At 36.1% G+C, this 21,671-nt stretch overlaps 1 non-coding gene across 1 annotated transcript; it reads left to right on the top strand.

Moving 5' to 3' along the window:
- Nucleotides 1–9,486: 9,486 nt before the first annotated feature.
- On the top strand, nt 9,487–9,593 carry LOC122230793. The gene has a single exon (XR_006207878.1). It is a non-coding gene; the product is annotated as a U6 spliceosomal RNA (small nuclear RNA).
- The last annotated feature ends 12,078 nt before the right edge of the window (nt 9,594–21,671 follow it).

Raw genomic sequence — 21,671 nt, 5'->3', positions numbered from 1 at the left:
AATTTCAGTTCCATTTATGTTAAAAACAACCTACTATGAGCCAGGTAGCCAGGCACCCTCCTGGACTTTGAGAGGCCAGAGAAGAACATGCATAGTCCTTTTTGTGAAAATAACTGACAAATTTGTTGATGATTTTAATATATTATGGTTAGAAATATGATGGAGTCAAGATGATATAACAGTCTAGAGGAGTGGAACACAACACAATTTGGGAATTTTAAAACAAGCTTCCAGAAGATGTTACCTCTGAATGTTTTGTGAATATTAGATGAGGTCAGATTATCAAGATAAAAGAAGGAACAAATGTTAAATTTAAAGATATTAAACACCAAAGGTGCTGGAGGAGTCCCTTGAGGCCTCCCATGATACATCTTCCATCTCTTGCCCCAAAGATGTGATTAGGACAACAGAACTTCTTTAAATCTCCTTTCCAGTCAGCAATCCTGTGCCTTAAGTTGTGTGCTCTGAACATTCCTTCTCAATGGCTCCATATCCATGACTATGAACTCTCTCTTCCTACCTCCTATTTGCTCCATTTCTCTTTCCCCCAGTGTAATATCCTCCTGAGGCTCTGTGCTCTCTCCACTTTTTGGCGATGGTCTGATCTAAGTTAACACTGATGCAATGACTGAAGAGTAAGTGATTCATCTTGGTGATTTTGAAAGAATTTTAAACACAAAGATCTTTACAATTCACAAGAAAAGAAAAAGTATTATTGTGACCTTTTTATCAAAGAAGAAACAGAACTTCAGGGAGATAAGATGCCCATGCACATGCAGCTGATAAGTGAATGTGACATAGCAGGAGAGTGAGAGTAGACTAATAGTTACTAGATTCTTACCTGCTGGAAACAAAACCTGAATTCTTAAATGTATAGTAGAGATGAGGGAAGACTTCACTTTTGATATATGAGAACTACTAGCCTAAAATGTCACCACGTTACCATTTATTCGGGTTGAAAGTTGGAACCAGTTTGACATGCACTTCTTAGTAGAAATCACAGGTTACCTTAGGGAAACAATTTGTTGTCTTAGTGTATCAATCTACCCTTTACTCATTATGCTCCCACTACAAGGAGCTTTTTTAGTGAATTGAGCCAACTGAATTCCTTCCTACGAAACCATCATTCCTATTTCTATACTGGTGTTCTCTCTTCCTGCTTGTTCAGATGGCAAGCTTTTTCTCACTTATCAAAGGTTATATGAGCAATGCTTCTAGTGAATTCTTCCCTAGTTGCCAATGCCTCAATTCCCCTATGATACTCTCACTTTATGAATAGCTATATTATTAATATATTATTTTAATGGAGTCTTTAAAATACCAAGTTTTTTTTTATTTTTGCACTTATATACATATTTTAATATAAATATCTATATTTGACTTCATTTGTATTTCACCACCCAACTAATAATAAGTATTTCATTTACCAAGATCCAAATGTCTTGGAATTGGTAAGTCCTCAATGAATATTTTTTAAAATTTAAATAGTGATTCCTATTCATAATGAAACTTGATTCTTATTCTTTTAAATAACTAAGAGAGAATATACAGAGTATGCTAAAAACAATGCAGGTGTTCAGTTCATCCCCCTTATGTTTCTTATGTATTATACTGTGTTGCAGAAATATATATATTCTTGTTAATTAATAAGTAAGATGATGAAATAAATTCAAACATGGTCATATATCAGTAGAATCTGATTCAAAATTTGACTTTGTGATGGGAATATTTACATTTTCTTCTCCTTCTCCTTCTCCTTCTCCTTCTCCTTCTCCTTCTCCTTCTCCTTCCTCTTCTTTGAAAGAGAGAGAGAATGCATGTGTGCATGTGCTCAGGGGAAGAAAAGAAGGAGAGGGAAGGAGAGAATCTTAAGCAGGCTCCATGACCAGCACAGAGCCCAATCCAGGGCTTGATCCCACAACCATGAGATCATGACCTGAGCTAAAATCAGGAGTCAGTCACTCAAACAACGGAGTCACCCAGGCACCCCCAAGTTTACTTATCTTCCATGAACCCTTTTTATTCTAAATATAAATTATTGTTAGTTCTTCGGATTAAGTTGATATGGTATACAAAATGTACATGACAAAAAGTAGGACAAAGTAATAACCATGCAGTAAATGATATGCATTAACAGTGTTTTACCCTGTATGTTATTTTACATGTAATTTTTCCCCCTAACTGTAAATAAGGAAACATAATGTCTCTTCATTCCTGGGTCCTTTACAACCAACAGGGATGGCTACATAGTCAGTTAATTTATAATATTTAGAAAATGTAAAGTCAATACTAATATAAACAGATACAATGCTAGGAATTATGGGAGAATTCCCCATGACAACAACTAAAGAGCAGTTTTAAGGAACACAGGAGTTGTTCTTTTTTTTTTCTTTTCCATCTTTAGTACATGTTTGTTTGTCCTTGGTTAAACAGTATCCAGTTTCATAATGATCATTCTCTAAATATTAATAAGTATTTTGATTAAACCATTGAACAGTGAAACCAAAAAATGAGTTTTTGTATGACAATCTGAGCAGAATGTTTGGCAAGGTAAGTAAAGGATTTGATTTAAAAATAAGCTTCATTTCATAATAAATTTTTATTCTCTATGGGCTTATATTGTACAGTGCCTTTATGTGATTGTTATTATGATAGATATACAGCAGTTTCTTTTTGAGCAACTTTTGGTAGGACATCTGGGACTAAGGTAGAAAATCCAGCAAGGAGAGTATATAGACCTTGATTCTGAGTTATTTAGGAGGTAAAAGTAAGATAGACAGCATATCCTATCTCCCAACCTTCTACATACGGACAATTAAATTAATTTCTTAACTGCAAGGTCTTCAAAGTAATTATAGTATAAGAAATAATGCAGCCAACTGATCTCCCTTTCTTATCCTCAAAAGAGCTTCTTTCTTGGCCGTGGCATCTTCATTTTCCACAGATGTGGATGACAACAGTTGTGAGGGTAATGATTTAACCCAGTTTATGACTTGTTTGCTGCTGGGCTTCAGATTTCAGTTAGCATTTTCAAGGAAGGAATCAAGTGTGGCAAAGTGACCAAGCTAATACGGTGTTTGCACTAATTATGTTAGTATTATGACTATCAGTAAGCTTCAATAATTAAAGATAAATGAGGAAGAGACACCTTCTCTCCTACACTATCACTATCAGGTAACATATTAAAGGAAAGCAAATACAAGACTGATTTTTTTAAATGAATTTAACTGTTTATTAAAAAGCAGTTGAGTTGCACACATGGGATCATGCTCACGCATGCACACACACACACACACACACACATTCACCAGAGCCTTACAGTCTCATCCAGAAGCTCCTTTTAGTCACATACTCTATCCTTATAGACACAGTTGAACATTTAACCAAAAATAATTGGGGTTTTTTTGTTCGTTTAAGGCAAAAGGATGACTTTGATGGTAAAATTCAGTGAAACTATTGGAATCAAATGATAGTCTCTGAATGTGAGATGGCCCTGGAGAGAAGGCATATCTTAGCTCAAGAATAATTCTCATGGATGGACTCAGTTGTATGCCTTCAGTAGCCAATAATCCCAGTAGCTGGGACATGAGTGCCTCAGTCCTGGAGGGTAATTTAGGTGGAACATGACAATATTCACTACAACCTACATTTTGCACCTCCTGAATCCACTTATATAGTATAATAAATTCAATACATTTGAGAAGGCATCTTCAGGCATTTTGGTCCATCTCTTTTTCTGGAAAAACTTAAAACTAAAGTCAGTGGGGAAAACTACTGTTCTGTCTGCTGTAACTGGTTTTAAGATAATTATTATCTTTTTCCTCTAGTATCAAGTCCAAATTCCCCTGGATCTAATGTAGATAAGCAGAGGCATCTAAGTGGCTTATCTGGTGGAGTAGCTGGACACTCATTTTTGTGGTGCTTGATCACCAACCGCTTCTCATGCTGTGACTGTTGTACTAAGCAATTTCAATTACAATTGATTAAGGGAGTTGGGGCACCTGGGTGGCTCAGTCAGTTAGGCGTCCGACTTTGGCTCAGGTCATGATCTCATGGTTTGTGGGATTGAGCCCTCGTCTGGCTCTGCTGATGCTCAGAGCCCGGAACCTGCTTCAGATTCTGTGTCTCCCTCTCTCTCTGCCCCTCCCCTACTCATGCTCTGTCTCTTTCTTAAAATTACACGTTAAAAAAAAATCTAAAAATTTGTTAAGGGAGTACCAGGAGATGACTCCGGAGCTCACCTGGATGAACGATGTCCTGGCAGATGTTTAACAACTAACTCTCTGGAAAGAAAGAAAATGAAAGCCCTGCTTTACAGCATTTTCCGATTGCTGTAGTGAAATATTCCAACCATGGCTGGTTTCAAGCTAGCAATATTGTGTAACTGAACAGGAATTGGGAAGAGAGGTGTAGAGCAGGCTCTGATGAACAGGTTGTAGAACCTCCACTGACACACCACTGCCTTGATGCCAAGGATATTCCTCCCTGCCCTGATGGGTGGCAGCAGCTGCACTTCCTCCTGATGATCAGTCAATCATCTGCCAGGGTGATGTCTCCTTTCCTTGCCTGCTGGTCCTTTGGCACAGAGTTCGATTAATTGGGTGGCAGCCATCGTGTAAAGTTTAATTCTTGTTCTGTCCACCGATGGTGAGATTTCCCTCTTGGAAACGGAATCTTTAAATCTTCTCAGTTCAGAATGCAAGGACAAGAGGCACCACCACCATCCCCTCCCCCCAGCCGACAGTGCATTACAAGGAGTAATGGCTAGCAGGACCTCTTCCACTTCAATCCCTCAGTTACCAGACCTTGTATTCTACCTTTTGGGGACACAGCACCATAAAGTTGCCATTGGTGATGGCAACAGATCCTCTCAAAGAATCATCTCCAAGCTGGCACCACAGCAGTGACTTCAAAGGCTCTTTTATTGCTCTCTCAGACTGTCAGCTTCTTAAAGATATGGCGTGTGGTAAAAGTAGATCCCATACTCATGTATGTACAAAGTTTCCTTGCTCTATAGTTGTGCTATGCAGTAGATGAAGTACTCCATAAGATCTCAGATGATTGTATTGTCAGAAATGGGGGAAGGAAAGTCAAATCCATACCTAGAATGCATTAATATCAGTCAAAATGAATCACTGCCCCTTCAGTGTAGAAGGGATTTAATACAATTAACTCATTACCAAATGGCATTTGAGCTCTTTGAGAAGCTGAGTGTGTGGTTTGCTGTTAGTCTCTTGGCCCGTGTGACGTTAGACAGCAGTTCAAGTAGAGAAGACTTGGTGACCAGTCCATTAGGGCTATGCATATCCTCCAGTTTTGTCCCCAAAATTGCATTCATGAACCCATGTACCAGCCTGGAGTGGTCAATGACGGATGGTTGATGTCAAGTAGTTGAATCATTCTGTCTACTTGGCTGTTCTGTGGCTCTTGTATGATAGATGCTCTCTGGTGGTAAGAAAAAGATTTTGCACTTTGTTGAAAGAACAATTAAGTTTAGATATATTCTTGCATTAAAAAGCCAATAGTCAAGCTCTTTTTCAAACTTCAGGGCCCAAAGTACTAACAACTGGAAGCATCTCTCCAAATTAAGTGTGTCAAATAAACCTCTATTACAAATTAAGGATATTTCTGCTAGAAAATATTAAAATTATTTTTATAATTTTGTTTCTGAAATCAGTTGATTCCAAGTAAAGTTACATTCACATATTCATTAACTTTATGGTCACCCCTTTGTATATTCAGAAATTGTCTCAAAGTAGGAACAACAAAATTAAAATTGGTTTTCAAATATACTAATGTGCTTAAAAATGAAAGTAATGCTTATGTGATGTTATTTTTTGTAGTCCTTTTATATTTTACATTATTTTGGTTGTTTAACTACAAGTTTGTGTGTTCTGGAGAATATAATTTATTTTTCAAGTCTCAAACAGTTTTTTTGTTTTTAATTATTGTTTGTTTTAGAAGGACATCAGTAGCCAGCTCAGATGCCCTCTGCCCTGTGTGACTCATGAGCAAATCCTCCTGTTTGCGGTGATCATGACCTTCTCTCCAATTTATTCTTTTCCTCTCATTAATTATTCACACTTTATTTTGTTAACAACAAAAGGTTTTCTACCTTTTAACTTTTCAGGATTTTGTTTTCCATGGAATGTTAAATATATTGTAATGGAAGCTTGACTTGGCAAATTCACTAAATCTGAATTTTTCTTTACAAAAATACTCTTGTAAATTCCAAAAAAGTGAACTCTAATATATTGGAGAATAATTAATTGTAGTATTCTACTGTTTTCTGAAGTCAGTCACTCCTTATTTACTACTCTTGAGGTTTCTCTATTGGTGAGAATAAATGTACTCAAAAGTGGGAAGATTTGCTGCAAACATTGAGTGGGTTTGAGCCCAATTTTTTCTTCCTTTGACTTATCATCTGTTGGTGCCTTTATGATGTAGGTTTCTTGATAGAATTCCTCTGGATGACCTATAGCATATGTGAAGATTTTCACATATATTATAAAACTCTCCATAAAACTGTCTCCAACACTATAAACTACATATTACTCATGTTCTGAAAATGCAAAGATGAATAGGACTATTATATAGGAAGAGTTTACTTTGGGGATCAATAGCAATGACAAAAATATAAAATGCACAAGCAGTGTACTTCAAATAGCAGTTTGTATTGTTAATCAGCAACATCAAAATAGACAAATTAAATCATTGGGAATTATGACTCTATTATGTCTTGGCCATGGTCAGATGCCATGATATATTTGAATATATATATTCACAATTCATATATAAATATATATTCACAAATACATATATATGTGTTATACACACACACACACACACACACACACACACACATATAATCCAAATCCCCTGTAGAGTTTTATGGTGTTTTTGATGACTGGAATAAGGAAAAATTTATCCTTTTGAAGACCACACTTGTTTGGCTATAATTAGAACTTATGTTCTTTCATGGAAGAAAGAAAGTTTTTGTCTTCCAATTGTTTGGGTACTAAAAGATAAAAAGGTTAAAAATAGTGTAGACTAGTAATGGAAAAAAAGAATAGTGTTTTAATCTAGCAAGATTCATCCTGTGGATGATTAATAAAAGGCATGTATGTCCTTAACTATTACTCCGTACCCATGCCACGAGAAACTGGTAGCATTAAAATCTTGCACTGACAACAGAAGAATCTATTGGTTATACCTAGTACAAGAACTAGAGCTTTTCATATACATTGATGTAGAGCTTTGCAGTTATAAAACAAAATTTAACCAGGTGCAACATTCTACAGACTCTTTGAAAGGACAAAAGAAGAGTATGTGGGTGGATAGAAATATCATCTTTTATGCAAATGATATTATATCCATTAGACTATTTTAAATTGTAGGTAATTCTTTTAATTATTATATTTCAATTTTTTTTATTTTTTTGTTTGTTTTTGAGACAGAGAGAGAGAGAGAGAGAGCACGAACGGGGTAGGGACAGAGAGAGGGAGACACAGAATCGGAAGCAGGCTCCTGGCTCCGCACTGTCAACAGAGCCCAATGCAGCTCAAACTCATGAACCGCGAGATCATCCCCTCAGTTGAAATCGGACACTTAAACGACTGACCACCTAGGCACCTGTATTTCAATTAATTTTCACATACAGAATTTTTTTTTGGAATAGCATTGTTTTGCCATTTATTCATATATTTCTTCTATACTCAAAATAAACTCAAAATATAGTTATTTGGTATCTTTCATATATGCAAAACCATGAATTGTATTCTGAGAAGGCTACAAAAGTGAAAAAACTCAGTTCTGTTACTTGTAATGCTTATATGAGAGTCGAAATTAAACAACAGACTGAACTGATAGTAATACAAACCCAAACGTGATATATATTGATAGTAATACAAACCCAAACGTGATATATATTGTGAATGAAAAACCAGAGGAAGTTGAAAAGGGAGAATTACTCAAGAAGGAGGTAAATAATGAAACCATAAGTGAAGAAAAGGGGATTTAATCTCGTCACTAAATAATGGAATTATTTTGTCCACTGTAAAGATGTTCTAAGACAAGAACACGTGAGTAAACACATGAAAATGGGAAAATGTGTTAATACCCCTACTCCTAGCAGCAGCTATGAACACCTGCTGTTCTAGAATCAGCAAGTTTCTCATAATTTGTCTGGAGTATGAGTAATGGGCAAATTAAAAAAAAAAAAGTAAATCATGGTTGAACTCTGGAAACAAGAGGGTGAGATCAGTTAATACTATATTAAGGATTTATCTTTACTTAGTAAGCCTTGCACAGTTACTGAAATATTTTGAAGACCAAAAAAACTGTTCCATTACATGCCACAAATATGTATTGAAAAATCAGCATGTTGTATATTCTACTGTTCTTTTTTTTCCCTGAAGATGTATAGGGTCTAAAAGTAACCTTCTCCATAAGAAAATCTTACAATCGTAGTAATGCTAATAGATGTCACAGACAACCATAATATATGACACAAGGTAAGAAGTCTCATAAGAGAAGCACAAAGATACTCAAGTGGAAGAATCAGAAAAAGCTGTTTGAAGGATATATCTTTGAGATACATGCTTGTGGATTTTAAAAGTTGGGAGGTAGAGACGGGTGGTACATTTCAGGTCTGGATAAAAAAATCTGTAAAAACTAGCAGGGGGATAACTTTTTGGTATGACCTTAGGTGACAGTTAATGGCTCTATAGTTAGCCCGGAGGTTCCGTGCAGAGTAGGAGAAGGCAGCAAATTTGTAAATAGGGGTGTAGCCATATTGTAGATTTCTTTGGAGGGGATTTGGATTCAACTCTATTACTGTGAAACGAGAAGTCACTGATAGTTGGGCAATGACAAAACAATCTGTAATCATAAAAGTCTAATGAGCAACCAAAGAGTAAATTAGAGTTTAAAAAAATTCTCTTTGAAAATGATAAAGCTGATAATGATAATGATAATGAAAAGATAATGATAATGATAATGAAAATGATAAAACATTTGGTTAATCCAAAATGTAATTAACCAATAGAAAATAGTAATACCACTACTACTAGCAGAAGCTATGAACATCTGCTGAATTTTTTATAGAATTTATTTTATAAAAATAATGAAAAGAGAACCTGCTAGTACAAAGTTGAATCAGGATGTTATTATACAATGCCTTGGCAGGGGGTGGGGAAGGACAGTTCACACTGAAAATAAAATAATCCAAAATTGTAAAAAAGTAGTGCAAAGGACAAAATAAACTCTTGTAATGGACTGACAGATTAAAAAAAATGGATGCAGTAATAAGGAGAATTACTACTATTGAGAATTAAATCTGTGATGGTAAACAAAATCCTCCCAGAGTGTGGCAAAAAGGGAGACTAAAGATGAAAGCTAAGAGAACATGTGACCTCTACCTAAGGGAAGTGATGCAGCTCAACCAGTTTGAGGAGTAAACAATTGAAAAAAAGAAAGAAAACAACAGTGCTCGCTTCAGCAGCACATATACTAAAATTGGAACAATACAGAGGACATTAGCATGGCCCCTGCACAAGGATAACATGCACATTCATGAAGTGTTCCATAGTTTTCTAGAAATAGAATTGCCATATGAGTCAGTAATTCCACTCCTAGGTATTTACCCAAAGAAAATAAAAATACCAATGCAAGAAGATACAGCACTTCTTGGTTTATTGCAGCATTTACAATAGCCAGGATTTGGAAACAGCCTAAGTGTCCATCCACAGATGAATGGATAAAGAAGATGTGAAGGGCGCCTGGGTGGCTCAGTTGGTTAAGCATCCAGCTCTTGATTTCAGCTCGGGTCATGATCTCATGGCTGTAGGATGAAGCCCGAGTCTGAGCGTGGAGTCCATGCTCAGCATGGAGTCTGCTTGGGATTTTCTCTCTCTCTCTCTCTGCTCCTCCCATTCCCTGCATGTATGTGTGCATGCTTGCTCTCTCTCTTTCAAAATAAATAAATTAATTAATTAAGTAATTTTTTTTAAAGTGCATTATCTTGATGAGGACTGAGAAATGTATAGAATTGTTGAATCATTTTATTATACACCTGAAACTAATATAACACTGTATGTTAATTATTCTTGGATACAGGAAAAAAAAACACAACAAAACAAAACGATCAATTGTAACAGAAGGAAAAATAAGCTTAAAGAAATTTTCCTGAGATAAAGGAGAGGCTGAAATGGGGAGGTGCGGAGGTGCGGGGAGGATTTACAAATATCCAGGCTAATTATCAACAAAATATCAAAATCTAAATGGTCATTTCAAAGGACAAGGGAGGGAAAGTAACAATTTATCCACCAACTGTGTCATCATTCAAGTTCTCTTTGGGGTGTGGAAACAAGTCAAAAAAGGATGTTTTTAAGATATGTTTATGTTTTTGACATATAAAAGGGCTTCAGAAAACATTCTTCACACAAACAGGTAAGTTCTTTGAAGACACAGACAGTATCTATCTTATTTATCACTTTATTACCAGCGATTAGTAAGGAGGCTAATAAATAATGGCTCTCTAAACTCCCTTCATTATATACTTCTGAGGTTTTCTATTGGCTACCCTGTATTCTGTGGCAATAGAGCTGACACAAAGTGAATACGTAATGTTTGGGGTGGTGATACTTCCCAGGGAGAAAACGTGGCAGGGCAACAGGGACAAGAGAATGCTGGGAGCTGGGGAAGGGTTATTTTGTAGAGAGCAGCCAGGGAAAGTGAGATAGGCGAAGTGACATTTGAGAGAAATATGAAGAAAGTGAGAATTCCAACCAAGATAGATTAAATGTTCCCCTCAGCTTGACTAAATATTAGAGAGGCTTCTCCTTGCCTCTAAGCCCCTGAACTGCCTTTTCTTAGAGCATACACTTCAGAAAACTTGGAATTGTGGATCCTTTCATTGCCTCTTTGAGATGGAAATCTTAAAAAAAAAAAAAAAAAAAAAAGCTTCTTGCCAGTTTTAGAACCCAGACCTGTCTCTCTCAAGGACCTGGGACCCATCTCTTTGAAAGGTAATCAAGGAAAAAAAGTGCTCCTATCTCTCAGTTTCCGTGGGAGTATCCCAAGCCTAACTTTGGCAGATATCTTGCTCTGAGTTACAACACTACCTCCTATCATGAAGATAGGAGAAAGTTTACTTTTAAAGCCTCTACTTGATTTGCACATAGAAATTCTTATACTGTTATTTGGAAACCAGCGCTAAATGTAATTTCATAGTGATTCTTAAAAAATACTCTCTATTTCTTAGCGTCAGGGATGTGATATCAGGATGTGAATGTGTTTTTCTTACAAGGTTAAAACTGTGAAATAAGGCCCATAATATTAGAGAAAAAAATTCAAGGGTAGGCCCAACAAGTAAGCATTGTGGTGTTGGGGCTGTTGGACGGGTCTCTGACTTAAAGTATCTCCTCACATACCTTTACCTTAAAAAATAAAAAAAAGCAGCTGTTGAGACCCAGGGTAAATTTTCAATCTGAGTCATTCAAAGGAAACTATAGTTACGTTTGGATCCAGCTTAAAAGACTTATAGGGCAATTATTTTGAAAGAAAGTGAGGGAAGCAGAAATGGTTAGAACATAAGGTGCTTTGTAGAAGACAGAGGAGGGCTTATATGGGAGATGTCTGGGCAGGAGTGTATCGAGCCTTTGGAGTAGCTGAGAGAGTGAATTAAAGGCATTGCAAGTACAAGGGGAGAGTCACTGAGAAAAACATTCAGTATTTGGTAGTGTTACAATTTTTCTGTGAAAAAAAATTAAAAACAAAAAACCAAAAAAAAAAAAAAAACCCCAAAACCTGACTTTCAATGTAGTACATTAAGACAGTCAATGTATTTCCATTATTTCCCTGGATTTTATTTTCTTTTTATTAACTAATTGGTTTTCTCTCATGATATGGTAGCATTCACTAAATAGTATATATTTTCAATACACGTGTGGCTGTTTTCATCCCACATAAGAAGACAGATGCCTTGTTAGGACACAAACAGCTTGAAGTAGTCTTGTAGAATAATGATCTGATCTAGATTCAGTTTTGACCTCACCTACTGTGCATGTTCTTACCCTGCTTTCTGGACTGGAGCAACTGTTCTGAAAGAAACAAGAGATACCTAGCATCAGTTTGTGCTGTGGGATGGAGGAAAGCAGAAGAGACCCTTGGAGCAGATACTCTGAGGTGCAATTCACTGGGCCAATATACCCCGACCCATGTCTCTCAGCTGCCATGAGTTTTAGCTCCTAAAGGCTTCTTCTGATTGTTGTTCTCAGCAGCTAAGAACCATCTACACTGGAACTTGTCTCCTCTGTCCCTCCTGTGACAGCCCATTGCCAATGATGGATTCCTACATGGGTGAAAAAGTCTAACTCTGTTGCCTGAAGGGGACAGAGGAGCTGTGTGGTGCTTATGGTTGAGTCTTCTCCTTGTGAGTGAGACCAAGGCTAAGACTCCATCACTTCTCATCTCTTTCTCCTTCTATAGCCTCCTCCATAACTTAAGGGTTTGTACTGAAGAGAAGCCCTTCACTCTGTGCCACATTCCCTATCTCAGACCCTACTCTTGGGATTTCACCTGAAAAGATAATTTTTCACGTTGTGTGTGGACACATTGTGATAATGTTTCATCTCCTACCTGCATCAGGAGCCTCTGTGCTCTCACTCCAAGGCTTTTCTATTTCTGTTGTAGCACAAGAAACTCTGAGGCTCGTGTGGCATCTATGAACTGGAGACTTGAAGGTAAAGTGGGGGGGAATTAACATGGTCTGGGGCAAATTTTGACTTATGGGAGAAAGGATGCTATAGATAAAGTATTCATCCTTCTTTCTGTCCTTCCTTTCTTCATAGAGATGAAGCCTTCATTTTACTCTTCTACATACATCCCTAAAAACAGCATCAAGCGCTCAGCTTGTCAAAAATGTGATGTTTCTTCCCCACCCTCTCGTTCTGTCATTGCTCACTGTTCATACCAGATTAAATGATAACATGTGACAAAATTTGTTTTTGGTAATTTTTGTGAGTATAAGAATCATATGTTTTTCCCACAATGGCCATGGTTCTACAGATAATAAGGGTAAAAGAAGAAAATCTGTGGAAATTTTAAAATTGAAGAGAATTGAAAGGAATTAGGATAGTTAAGAAAGTGACAGAGTGAAAGATACATATATATTCAATAAGAGAAAAGGAAGAGAAACTTGCTGTAGTTCTTATAGATGGAAACCAAATTGACATTGAACTCTGTTCAGACGCACATTAGCATGATTGAGGGCAGTTGGCTCATTAGGACTCTCTTTGGTTCAGAGATGAAGAACCTTCTGGGTAAGGACTTATTTTCCTTGAATGGAAAATAAACTTAAGTACACATATAAAGACTATGCCACCGTGCTTAGCACTACACAGTACCCATCACTGAAATCATAGAACTTGCTTGAATCTTATGAAAACTGAGTAAAGATGAGAGTTCCTTTCCATTACCCACTGACCAGGAGTCTAATACTGCATTTCTCTGTGGTCTATTCAAGTGCAGCACCATAGAGAACTAATGTACATTTTCTCTGTTTGGGGGTAACAATCACAGCATGGGGAAAGAAAGAAGGTGAATTTAAAGGCTTACAGCATAGGCTGGAGATACAAGGAAGCAGGAAAAGATACAATTTTCAATACATTTTAAGGGGGGAAATGATTGCAAACATTTAAGTGACAGAAGTAACGGGCTTGGATAATGTTAATACCATCTTCGGTTTCTTTTTTTTTTCTTTTATTTTTTTAAAACAATTTTTGTAATGTTTTATTTATTTTTATGACAGAGAGAGGCAGAGCATGAGTGGGGATGGGGCAGAGAGAGAGGGAGACACAGAATCCGAAGCAGGTTCCAGGCTTCAGGCTGTCAGCACAGAGCCCGACGTGGGGCTTGAACTCACAAGCTGTGAGATCATGACCTGAGCCGAAGTCGAACGCTCAACCGACTGAGCCACCCGGGCACCCCTATAGCATCATCAGTTTCTAAGAAGATATTTACTTTTTTTTTTTCTAGTTGTGTTGTTATTATTGTTGTTATTATTTTCTTATCTGTAGTGAGGATCTATCCTGTAGAGTGAGCTGAGTGCTAAGAATCTTTGGCCCACAGGAGAGGCCCGAGGTGTCCACTAAGAAACAAGAGATAGCAGAAAACAAGAGACAGGACAGGAGCAATGGAAAATGATGGATATCATGCCAAATGCAATAGGAGTGTTTATAAATATAGTGAGACAACTGCCAGGGATTTCAACCAAAGGAAAAAGAAAGGCATACATCATGAACACAACTAGTAAAACAAAACAAAACAAAACAAAACAACAAAAAAACAACGATATTGAGTGGAACAGAGATGCTATAAAGGAAAGCCTTCGGCTTCCTCACGGCAATTACACTTCGTTATCTGGTCAATTTGAAATTTTCTCTCTGTCATCTTCTTACACATTTTGTGTCAAAGGAAGAGGATTGGATCATTACCTGAAAGAGAGAAGAGGGACTTAATTGATGCTGTTGTCCGGTTTCCATCATGGAGTCAGATATATGAAAATCGACATTCCTGTTAATCATAGATAACAAATCAGAGATAAGCATGGGAGCACGATCCTCCACAGTCAGGACTGGTCGCACACAGGATTCCTCGTGTGGAGCTGCGGGAGTTGGAAAAGTGATGCTGTCTGGGCTAATGAAGCAAAACAAAATAAAGGCTAACGTCACAGCAGAAAGGGTCTTAAATGCACAGCTGTATCTACTGCTGTCTCTTTCTGCACCTGGTTTTCAATTGCAGGTTAAATTTTTCTCTGCCGCAATCTGCTTGCTTCCCCTACAGGGCCCCCTAACATTTTCTGAGTCCAGTCCAAGCTGCTATTGATTATTTATTGTGGGTACCCTGTAACTGACAGAATTCGATTTTCTCTTTGTCAAAATCCAACTATTTGCCAAAATCCAAAGTCCATGCAAGATGCGACATCACACTAAGCTGCAAAAGTTCCTTTTAACTATTAAACATAACTTGGCTTGAAACTATACACACAGGTCATTTATTATAAGGGCATGCTATAGGCAACATATGTGTGGGAGTTTTAAAGGACAATATATAAAATGGCTATCTTTCTTTCTTTCTTTCTCATATTTGGAACAAGTTGTTAAGGTGAGACACAGGAAACGAACAGATGGTTATATTGCTACTAATGCTGATTTGGAAATGTGACTTTAGGTTATGGCTAAATGGACAGACTCAGACTTTATGTCCAAATTAGAAAGACTTTTTCTCTTAGTCACCAGCAGAATGGGACAACTTAGGCTTCTCATGGAAAGTCAGAAATTTTACAAGTGGCTCTCTCCAAAGAATATGAGCTTTCTACAGAGACTGTAATACCAATTAGCATGTAATATAATAATAATAATAATAATAATAACAAAAAAGACAATACTAAAACAATAGCAACAGAAATGAATTCTCACAATATCCCTTTAGAGCCTAAAGTGAACATGCTGTATTTATTCCCCCTACCCTGATTAAGTCTAAGGAAGAAAAGGAGCCTGGAGGGTTTTACCCCCCATGTAGAAAGGTTCTCCTCTCCCCAGAAACTTGAGGAGGAAGGACTGCCTCTCTTTCCCCCCAGTGTCCCAACAAGGCAAGACTCCTTCATGTGGAGGCAGATGGCACAGTCCAGCAGATGCAGGATGTGAGGAAGGATACCCGCGTGGGGTGCCTTTTCCACTAGGCCTCATTCCCATGCTTGGATTCTAGAGCAGGATTCAGGTAAAGCAGGTGAACAGGAGTCACCTTCTCATCACCCTGAGAGCTGTTTCCTTGTGGGACAATTATGGGACATAAACCCATAAGCCCGGGAACTCCTACTGCACACACACATCTTCAGCTTTCCGGTAGCATTTGCTTCAAGCAACCTTTGAAAAGACCAGATTTCTAATTCTCCTGTGGGAAACTACAAGCACGTCTTATTGAAAGATTTTCAGTAAGCTCAGTTTCCACCAAGTCATATGAACTGTTGGGTTCTTCCAAATTTAAAACCTTTGTTTACTCTCAAATCATACTAAAATGCTGCTTCAGCATACTTTCATTTGATGGCTTTGGTCTTCAACTATACTGTTTCGGCCTAGAATTGGGATTGGGGCATGATGACTGGTGGTCTGAAATAGAATATCGTATGTTGAACTTGAGAATAAAAACATAAGCTAAAGGTGGTGGAATCCAAAGATGAAGGTTTTGAGCCCTGATGAAAAATATTTCCACTATATCAGTACTAATACAGCATACCTGAAGATTTGTTTTCAGGGGAGTTAGAAATAAATGTCCATCCCTTAACATATCCCAGGATGCTTTTTGCGTGTTTGCAGTTAAACTTAATTCAACAAATAAAATATTGGTACCAAAACCTAAAATGAGGTCTTGGTTTAGTGACCAATGTAGGAAGGTACAGGTAAAATATTTTGATATTGTAAGCAGAAAAGCTTTGACCTAGTTATTTCATGGAAAAATGCTTGGTCAAACCATTATCCCTTGTACCTTGGAAAGCATCGTTCAAGTTGCAGAACGGTGTCATTAACTGAAAATATTTCCTTCTGCCAATTCTTTATAGTCAACATTTCCTACCACCCCCAAACTACTGGAAGCTATTAATCAGTTCCCATTTCTATCATTTTGCATTTTATATAATGCTATATAAGTGGAAGCATACAGTTTTTATAGCTTTCTGAGTCTTGCTTCTTTCACTTAGTAAAATGTGTTTAAATTTCATCCCTGTTGTGTGTATAGTTTGTTTCTTTTTATTTGTGAGTGGTATTCTGTTGTATGGGCATACTACCATTTTGTTTATCAACTCATGGAATGAAGGAAATTTGGATTGTTTCCATTTGTTCAAATTATGAATAATGATTCTATAAACATTACTATTCAAGTTTTAGTGTGAATCTAAATTTCTACTTTTGGGCACAGATATCTAGAAGTGTGATTTCTGGGGCATATGGTAAGTAGGTATTTAATTTTGCAAAAACTGCCAAGGTATTTTACAAAGTATCTATTTTAATTTTGCATTTTTACTAGTAATGTGTGATCTGCATCCTTACAAACACTTAGTGTTGTCAGCTTTTTAAAAAGTCATTTCTGATAGGTGTGTAATAATATTACATTGTAGTTTTAGTGGCATTTCCCCACTAATTAATTCATTGTTTCTTTTCATGTGCTTATTTGCTATCTGTATATCTTGTTTAAGTGTTTATCCAAATGTTTTTTTTTTCATTTTTAATTAGATATTTGCTTCTTTATGGTTGAGTTTTGAGATTTCTGTGTTATGAATGCAACTTATTTGTCAAGTATGTGATTTGCAAATATCTTTGTGGTTTGATATTATATCTAAGAACTCTGTCCTTAACCCACTGCAATAAAAATTTTCTCCTACCTTTGCAAGTAGAGATTTTGTGCTTTTATGTTTTACATTTAGGACTGATCCATTTTGAGTAAGTTTTTTTTAAAGTATAAGATACGGGTCAGGGCGCCTAGGTGGCGCAGTCGGTTAAGCGTCCGACTTCAGCCAGGTCACGATCTCGCGGTCCGTGAGTTCGAGCCCCGCGTCAGGCTCTGGGCTGATGGCTCGGAGCCTGGAGCCTGTTTCCGATTCTGTGTCTCCCTCTCTCTCTGCCCCTCCCCCGTTCATGCTCTGTCTCTCTCTGTCCCAAAAATAAATAAAAAACGTTGAAAAAAAAAAAAGACACAGGTCAAGGTTTTTAACGTTACTTTTTGCATGTGGATATCCAAATGCTCCCACCATTAGAGTTTTGTCAAAAATCTCAACATATTTGTGTAGTCTGTCACTGGATTCTTTAGCATGCTCCATTGATCTGTGTGTTTACCTGCTCACTCATACTACAAAGTCTTAATTAATGTAGCTTTTTATTAAGTCATGAAAAAAGGTAGCACAAATCCTTCAAATATTCTTTTTTTTTTTTAGTTACTCTGGTATCTTTGCCTTCCAAGTAAATTTTAGGAAGAGCTTGTTGATAGCTACAAAATTTCTGCTGGGATTTTCTTTGGGAGTATAATGAATCTATAAAATAACTGAGGAGGTTGATATCTTAACAGTTTTGAGTCTTTCAACTCATGAACAAGGTATACTTCTCCATTTATTTAGCTTCTCTCATATCTAAGATTTCATTCATGAGTGCTCTATAATTTTCAGTGTAAAGAACCTACAAGTTTTTAATATTTATACCTAAGAATGTCACCTATTTTTGGTGGTATTATATTTGGCACTGTTTATTTCTAGTGTATGGAAATGCAATTGATATTTTCACATTGATATTATTTCCTACAATCTTCCTAAAGTCACTTATTAGAGTATTTGGGTATTTTTTGCTGGTTTTTTGGAATGTAGATAATAATGCCATCTGTAAATAAAGACAGTGAGATAGTTATTTTCTTTTTTTTTTTTTTTTCCTATTCCCATCTATTTTCATTCCTTTCTTTACTGTTTTCTGTTGTTTTGTTTTGTTACTTGTCACCCTGGCTAGGACTTCCAGTATGATGTTGAATGGAGTGTTAAGAGAAAACATTTTTATCTTGTACCAAATTACAAAATTACAGACAGAAAATATTTAGCATTATAACTGTTTGTTTTTGTTGTTTCCTTTTATTGTAGCATGAGTAGATGATAAATTTTGTCTTGTATCTATGAGAAAATTGTTTTTCTTCTTTAGACTCTTATGATGATGAATTAATTTAATTGTTGAAACAAATTAAATGTTGAAACAGCCTTGGTCCACTCAATTTGTGGTGATACATTACTCTTTTGCTTTACTTCTGGATTCTATATGCTAATATTTTGTTGATGTTCTTTTTATTTTCATGAGGGGTATTTGTCTATAGTATTCTTTTCTTTTAATATCTTTGTCCATTTTTGTTATCAGTTAAGACTTCTGTTTTATTTGTTTTTTTTTTTTTTTTAACGTTTATTTATTTTTGAGACAGAGAGAGACACAGCATGAACAGGGGAGGGGCAGAGAGAGAGGGGAATACAGAATCAGAAGCAGGCTCCAGGCTCTGAGCCATCAGCCCAGAGCCCGACGAGGGGCTGGAACTCGCGGACCGCGAGATCGTGACCTGAGCCGAAGTCGGACGCTTAACCGACTGAGCCACCCAGGCGCCCCAAGGCTTCTGTTTTATAAGGGAGAAGCATCTGAGCTCATTTCATACCTTCTTGTGGGTTGTTACTCTTTCCCTATCTCAGGCCTGTATCATGAGGGATGTTTCCTCAGGACTTATACCTATTTGTTATGAGTACTTAATAACCTTCATGAATAAGAGCCTGCAAATGGGTATAGATTCCCTTTACATATTTGATCTTTAGTGCTTCTATTTGCTCTTGTTAGCCCACACAGCCTTCAGCAATTATTTGTCACTTCTAGCAAGTTCTGGGGATGTTTCCTCAGATTCAGGACAACTATTTTTCTTGAGACCCTGGTTTTTGATGGTGAAATAAAGGTGTGTATTTTTGGTTTTTCAGCTTTGTTGTTGTTGTAAAGGATGGAGCTACACTCTTTCTATTTTCTGTATCTCAGTTATGGAAAGGAATCATTGAAAATGGATCTGGCCAATGGTCCTAGCTCTAGGCACATGTACCGTTCATGATTTAGGAAAAGTCTAAGAAAATGGCAGTTCTAGAGTGAGAAGGAATCATCTCCTTTTCTTCAGCCTAGATCTCAGATGAACTAAACAGATATGTCCCCACACCCAGTAACACATCTGAAGTACTCTACCATTACTACTAGGCAACTAGTTTTCATAGACATTGGCTTTCCCTCTCCCTGGTCATAATCATTTCTGTTTTTGGAAACTATACATTGAGCCAAATAGTCCATTGGTGTTTTGGGAGAAATATTTGGAAACATAAAGGAAACGAACTGTTTTCTGATTGGTAAATATCTTGCATTCCTGAATAACTGTGAACTGCAAATAATTCCTACCAATAAACCCAACTGTTCATAATATGGGAAGGATAAAGGATTTTACATAGTCCATTCCACTTTATAAAACCAACATAACATGCAAGTTTAAACAATCTCATAAAATTGTATTAAAATCATCCAGATTATATGTTATTGCAATAAATTTCAATTTTTAGTACTATGAGTTTTTGCCTTAAAAATAGTCACATTAGTATTTGAGAGGAAAATTGGAAAGTAATCTTTTGTGAACTGCCAGCCAGATGCTATTTTGAACCAGACAAATTTAAAATAGGTATAAAAATAAATTACTATATGTTCTGATTCAGTTTTCCCTAATATATTTTGTGTAAATGAGATAAAATAAATGTATTTTATTAATATTTATTTTAATTTATAAAGTTTGAAATTTTTGTTTAAAATAGGAAAACTGTTTTGAAACCCCTAAATTTTTATGAATACTATTTATAAATTAAAAAATAAGAAATTACTTGAAGTACAGACATACTTGAAAATCAGCACATACTTTAGCAGTATTATATTCAAAGTTAAGTTCTCACTGTGAAGCAGAGAAGACTTCATAAAATGGGAAATAAATAGCATTTATCTGAATTTTATTTTACAGCTGCGTTGAGGAATTTTTAAACTTACTGAAACTGTTACAGTAATATTTTTTATTCTGAAGAATTATTGCCAGGCGATCTTATAAAAAATAGCACTTCCTACCACAGAAACATTTTAAAAATAATGAATACCAGAGGAGAATAATATTAAATGTCTGTTTATTGATCAAGCTTATGAAGTTTAGCAGAGACTTTGGGAATTTTTTCCATGCATATCAATAACATTTTGAAATGAACTTTTAGTAAGGGCAATGGATTCTGGTAATGTCCCAGAAAGGACAGGGTAATTGAACATTTAGATTAGTAAATGATAAAATAGTCAAAGTTTTGGCATGCTTTATGAAAGCTAATCATTCTGTAGTGAGTTGTTAATGTAAATTTGGTTTCTATGTGGAACTCCATAAAGAATTGCTTCTTGGAATCATAGAATAATGTACAACATTTAAAATAATTTTGTACAATCTTCCATTATGGAGAAGAAATAAATGCCACACATTAAAAATACAGTCAAGTGCCTCGTAGTTGATATTTGCTAGTGTAATGCATAAAACCTTGGTAATCTATCTCCCAAGAGGATATTTTTTAAAGTGATAGTTTTAGGAGATTTATTTTGGCACTTAAAAATATATATTTTTAGGTTCCTGGCTGGTTGAGTCAGTAGAGCATGGGACTCTTGATCTTGGGGTCATGAATTCAAGCTGCATGTTGGGTGTAGGCTTTACTTAAAAAAAAAAAAAAAAAATATATATATATATATATATGTATATATATATGCATGGATGCATATATGTATGTGTATATATATGTGGATGTATAAATATGTGTATGCATATATATATATTAGTATATCTAACAATATTTTTGTTAGTGAATATATTGACTGAATATGCAGATAAAATCTTTCTAAGATATATTCTAATGAATCATTGACTACTTCATCCATAACTCAGTGATTAAGATGATTAAAATTAACAACTGCAACACAATCTTTTTATAATAAATTGATTCTATGAACTCAGTCTAAAATTTATTGATAAAGTATATAATGTTCATAAATTTTAAAGAGTTGCCT

This window comes from Panthera tigris, chromosome C2 (assembly GCF_018350195.1).
Source record: "Panthera tigris isolate Pti1 chromosome C2, P.tigris_Pti1_mat1.1, whole genome shotgun sequence".
NCBI lineage: Eukaryota > Metazoa > Chordata > Mammalia > Carnivora > Felidae > Panthera > Panthera tigris.
The sequence above is the reverse complement of the archived record's forward strand: the minus strand, read 5'-3'. Positions and strand labels throughout refer to the sequence as shown.